The sequence below is a fragment of the Procambarus clarkii genome, chromosome 48, assembly GCF_040958095.1.
Source record: "Procambarus clarkii isolate CNS0578487 chromosome 48, FALCON_Pclarkii_2.0, whole genome shotgun sequence".
NCBI lineage: Eukaryota > Metazoa > Arthropoda > Malacostraca > Decapoda > Cambaridae > Procambarus > Procambarus clarkii.
In genome coordinates, this window is record NC_091197.1 from 14,982,276 (window position 1) to 14,988,285 (window position 6,010).

At 40.4% G+C, this 6,010-nt stretch overlaps 1 long non-coding RNA gene across 1 annotated transcript; it reads left to right on the forward strand.

Moving 5' to 3' along the window:
- Positions 1–308: 308 nt before the first annotated feature.
- Positions 309–3,322, forward strand: LOC123764804 (uncharacterized). The gene is made up of 3 exons (XR_011222352.1): positions 309–463; positions 1,910–2,092; positions 2,892–3,322. It is a non-coding gene; the product is annotated as an uncharacterized lncRNA (long non-coding RNA).
- The last annotated feature ends 2,688 nt before the right edge of the window (positions 3,323–6,010 follow it).

Sequence of the window (6,010 nt, forward strand, 5' to 3'; positions counted from 1 at the left end):
TATACTGATTAAAGTAAATCAGTATATTGCTTATTACTTATTATATTAAATTATAATATTACTGATTAAAAGTAACTAACGGAATGTAAAACATTGGAGCGCAAACTAGCACAGCACGAGAAATTGAAATTGAAATAAGTTTATTCGGGTAAAATACACACAAAGGGATGAGGTAGCTCAAGCTATTCTCACCCCGTTCAGTACATCGTGTTAATACATACATAGACACACATCACAAGCAATAAACGTATTAGTGAACATTCTGAGAGATAAACATATACATTAACTAGCACAGCACGAGGATATGGTCGTTAAGCACTGTGACGTCACCAATAACGCTGTGTTGGGCAAGAAGGTCAGGAGCGGCCGGCGGCTGCCACAGTGTCGGGCTGACAGCCAGCAGACGTAGTTCCTTGGGAGGTGTCCCGCTTCTTACATCATTTGCAGCTATACCGGTCATCAGGTAAGGTTACCATGGACTTTATTGCTCAATGTATTAACTCATATAAGGTGTCGATATTTAATTATGGTGTGACCTGGTTGTTGGCGTAGCGTAATGTGGGCTCTGTTATCTGTGATGCCTTCAGAGGGATGGTGATATTTGGGTGGCGTATGGTAGAATTGGTGAAGTTATTTACATGGAAACATAGTTGACGTATCCTAACAATAGTATTAATAATTAGCCTTGTTCTAGATTTAGCCGTACAGCATTAAGTGGCTGGTCCACAATTTTGTTTAAATCTGCATTAGAACGGGCAAAGAGTCTAAATATCTGGGCAGTACGTAAGGTATTTATGTTGGCCTGTTTAAAATGCAATAGAGTAATGAGTAAAGGATGAGGGTGTAAAGGATAAAAATTACTGCAGAATTTTGGGATTTGTAGCTCAAGGTTTTAGAGCCAGCTGTCATATTATTTAAATGGCTTGTAGGTACTGTAAGGCACTAAATGTACAGCTTATTCCTGTGGCGTTGGTAGTAGTTAGTGGCAGTTTATGGGTATCTACTGTGGCTTAATGGTCTGAGGGTGTTTTCACAGCCCCCCCCCACCCCCCAAGGCTCGCAGAACTAGGCTGCTTCGATGAATCTTGACGCTTTTAAAACTTAATGGTATTAAACCCACTTTTTTTTTTATTTAACAGGTGGGTGTGGATTTCTGTAATGTAATTCGCGGAACCAATTTCATCTGAATTACTTTGGTAAGGTTTGGACCGGGTATTTGGTAAGTTATGCAGGTTTGAATTTCTTCAGTCTTGATATCTGTAGTGTCCATTGCAGCGGGTAAACAAATTTTCAGGTACAGTAGTTCTAATAGTTTGTCGTTAGGTAGAAATTGAAATTTTATTTTGGTATTGTATTAAATCTTCCTTCCACCCCACCCCCACTACTTGGGCAATTTTCCTAGTTCATGTGGTTTCTCCAGTAGTGCGAAAGTTGTATTGTAAAGCTTTCGGTAAAGTTAATACATATTGTGGGGCCGTAATTGGTAAATGTAGAAATCTGCGTGTCTGGGATCACATTGTTTTCCCAGACAGTCAATTTTGTAAGTGTTGGCATGTCGCTAATTTACGGGCTACTAGTGGACATGCCACGTCTTGTGGGGTTATGTTAATGTCATGGTATCGGTAGTCACTAGAATGCGTGGTGATATTGTTTGGAATGGCAACTTAAAAGCTATTAGGACGAATGTATCAAATAAATTAAGAATTTAAATATATTGCAAAAGGTTTAGTACTAAAGTTTGTACCCTGGTGTTGCCCTATATATCAGATTACAAAGACACGAGGGTATACAATGTTGTACAGAGAAATTATAATTTGTTGAACAAAAATAACCTTAAGACCTTTTCATAAATTTATTTGATACTTTATAAAACATTGTAATGGTATAAGTAACTTAGTTTTTTTTCTAGGGTCTGGCGTGACATTGGCCAACAGTCTTCTTGAGAAATAACTTTGTGAACGGAGGACTAGTCAGGCGCACAAGGCACGGAACTAGTTCTGACGTGACGTAGTTGCAAGTCTCGATAAGAGGTGGTTGGACGGTGTTGAACACGGGGCGCCTGACAACGTTGCAGGAATATCTGAAAGAAAAGGCAAGTTGTTAAAACTTTCAGTTAATATTTATAATTTAGCAGGAAACTGTTGGAAAGGATATTCTGCAGAATTATAGAAAGAGCATCTGTGGGACATTAGAAACGGTTAGTATTAACTAGTTTACTTGTCCTAGTTATGAGACTTTGGTTTAGGAGGCAGTAAAAATGCCAGTTAAAATAGAAATTAATGGAATAGGCTACCATAATTAGTAGGGAAATATCGATAGATGCGCTTTGAAGCAGCATGATGCAAAGATAGTGTAAAGGATGAATGGTAGTGTTCATGACGTTGTAATTGGGAGGACCTAATAGTGATCGGTGAAAATAGTTTAGGGCATTATGAATAGTTAGCAGGGGGGTGGGGGTGACGAACTGTGGAAGGTGTTGCTTCTACACACTAGAATTTGCCACTAGAAATATTGAACGTAGAGTTTGCAAGAATACTGCAGTTTCTTACTGGTTAGTGTAAATGTTAGGAAGAATGAAGGAATGTACATATTCTTCAGTTGACTATAACGGTAAGTGTTTAGCAGTTTTAATGTCAAATGGTATAAATTGGTATTCGATGAAGTATGGTTGACGGGCCATTTTGTTAGTGAAAACGTGTAAAAGTAATATAAAGGGAGAAACGGGACTACTAACGATAACTTTTACAACATCGTAGATTTGTGGTAGAATGGTGGTTAGAGAATAGTTTGTAGTAGGAAATAGTTTGGTGTGTAGTTACTCTAGCTAGTGTGTTGGAAGGACAAGTAGAGAAACGTGAATATTGAAATTGATAAACATTTTAACTTTACAGACGCAGCACAGAAAATGGATGAAGACGGGTGGCTGTAGCAGTAAGAAGGCCGGTGAAGCGGACTGCAAAATTGGGAAGCAAGATGCAAAATAAAGGAAAGTTGTAAATCTGTGTATTGTGTACTTTGAAACTGTTCTTAGAACTATAGAACCTGTTCCCTCTGTTATGTTTAATATCTGGTGTATGGTGTTATGACTATTGTTCGGCTGGTTTTCTGTAGGTATCAATGTGGTTCCGATAAATGTTGTTCGTATTGGAATAAATCTCTTAATTATAGACGTTAATGTTTACAGCGGTTTGTGTATTCTTTAACGGCTGGCTATGCACAGTTTGTCTAAAATGCCATGTTTATTGTTGTAACATTGTCTAGGCCCAGTGTCTGTGACAGTGGCTAGAATTTGAAGGTTTGTTAATAAAGTTCTTATTGAATATGAAGTGTATGAACTACATGTCCCAAATGGCTTTAGTCCTCTTGATGTAAGTTTGACACAGTAACACTTCGTGGTTAATGTTGTTAGAAGGGTTGTTCCTGAGGGTTTTAAGTTGTTGACTGATCACCTTGTTCCTTAAGAGCATTTTGGCCCGGTTTGGTGCCTTCTTTTGATAATTACATTACCTTAAGAGCATTTTGGTGAAACAGGCTGTACTGAATGAAGGCAATTGGTTTATAGGGAATATTTGTAAATTGTAATCCTCATCTAGGTGGTGTTAAATACTTATTATCAATAGATCCAACCTTGTGGAATATGATAAATATGAACATGAACCTTAGTGTTTTAACGATGCGTTTTTCTAACGCAGTTACATTTTTCTTAGGTCAGTTGTATATAAGTTTTCTAACCATATTTATTGCTGTTTCCTTGGTTAAAAATTCATCGTATTCGTCTGTTTCTTTGTTGTTGGTGCTTTTAATGTTGGTCTCTCTTTACTAGTGTCCCTTGGTGTGTGGTATAGTAGGGGTTTGATAATGGTAGTGGCATCGGTGAAATGTTTAATTTACTACGTATGTGCATCTTGAAAAGAATAAAACAAAATTGGGGGAAGTGTACAGGACAAATGTGTGTAGAACGTTGAAGGGGTTGAACGGATGGCACATTGTCGTGAAGTCAGCCTGAGTGTGTCCTCAATGTAAATAAAGGTTTTCATAGCAGCAAGTGAAGAGTAATACGAAGACCTTTCACTCCATGCGACAAAGATAACGCGCAATTTACAAAAATTTTGCGTCGCAACACAATTTGCACGATTTTTGGCCGCTAGCGGCGAAAATCGCCCCATTTTTGGCCGCTAGCGGCGAAAATAGCCCCTTTTTTGGCCGCTAGCGGCGAAAATCGGTCGATTTTTGGCAGGTAGCGGCGAAATTCGCGCGATTTTTGCCCGCCAGCTGCAAAAATCGCATGGTTTCTGGCCGCTAGCATCGAAAATAGTCCGGTTTTCGGCCGGTATCCGCAAAAACCGCCCTATTTTTGGTCGCTAGCGGCGAAAATCGCACGGTTTTTGGCCGCTAGCGGCGAAAATCTCGCAATTTTTTGCCGGTAGCGGCGAAAATCGCGATTTTTGCCCGCCAGCTGCGAAAATCGCATGGTTTTTGGCCGGTAGCGGCGAAAATCGCGCTATTTTTGCCAGCCAGCTGCAAAAATCGCATAGTTTCTGGCCGCTAGCGGCGAAAATCGCGCGATTTTTGGCCGCTAGCGGCGAAAATCGCGCGATTTTTGGCCGCTAGCAGCGAAATTCGCACGATTTTTGGCCGCTAGCGGCGAAATTTGCACGATATTTGGACGCTAGCGGCGAAAATCGCCCCATTCTTGGCCGCTAGCGGCGAAAATCGCCCCATTCTTGGCCGCTAGCGGCGAAAATAGCCCCTTTTTTGGCCGCTAGCGGCGAAAATCGGTCGATTTTTGGCAGGTAGCGGCGAAATTCGCGCGATTTTTGCCCGCCAGCTGCAAAAATCGCATGGTTTCTGGCCGCTAGCGTTGAAAATAGCGCGGTTTTCGGCCGTTAGCCGCAAAAATCGCCCGATTTTTGGCCGCTACCGGCGAAAATCGCACGGTTTTTGGCCGCAAGCGGCGAAAATTGCTCTATTTTTGGCCGGTAGCGGCGAAAATCGCGAGTTTTGCCCGCCAGCTGCGAAAATCGCATGGTTTTTGGCCGCTAGAGGCGAAAATCGCGCGGTTTTTCCTGCCAGCTGCAAAAATGGCAAAAAAGTAACAAAAGTAGCGAATTTTTGGGCAAAAAGTAGCGAAAGTAGCCCAATTTTGGGCTATAAAGTAGCGAAAGTAGCTCAATTTGGGGCTAAAAAGTAGCGAAAATTTGGGCTAATAAGTAGCGAAATTTTGGGCTAAAAGTTGCGAAAGTAGCCCAATTTTGGGCTAAAAAGTAGCAAAAGTAGCGAAATTTTGGGCTAAAAAGTACCGAAAGTAGCCCAATTTTGGGCTAAAAAGTAGCGAAATTTTGAGAAAAGCGAAAGTAGCCCAATTTTGGGCTAAAAAGTAGCGAAAGTAGCGAAATTTTGGGCTGAAAGTAGCGAAATTTTGGGCTAAAAAGTAGCGAAATTTTGAGAAAAGTAGCGAAAGTAGCCCAATTTTGGGCTAAAAAGTAGCAAAAGTAGCGAAATTTTGGGCAAAAAGTAGCGAAAGTAGCCCATTTTTGGGCTAAACTTGCGAAATTGGGCTACTTTCGCTACTTTTTCCCAAAATTTCGCTACTTTTGCTACTTTTTAGCCCAAAATTGGGCTACTTTCGCTACTTTTAGCCCAAAATTTCGCTACTTTTTAGCCCAAAATTGGGCTACTTTTTGCCCAAAATTGGGCTACTTTCGCTACTTTTTGCCCAAAATTGGGCTACTTTTTGCCCAAAATTTCGCTACTTTTTAGCCCAAAATTTCGCTGTTTTCGCTACTTTTAGCCCAAAATTGGGCTACTTTCGCTACTTTTTGCCCAAAATTTCGCTACTTTTTCTACTATTTAGCGCAAAATTGGGCTACTTTCGCTACTTTTTGCCCAAAATTGGGCTACTTTTGCTACTTTTTAACCCAAAATTTCGCTACTTTTAGCCCAAAATTTCACTACTTTTTAGCCCAAAATTTCGCTACTTTTAGCCCAAAATTTCACTACTTTTTAGCCC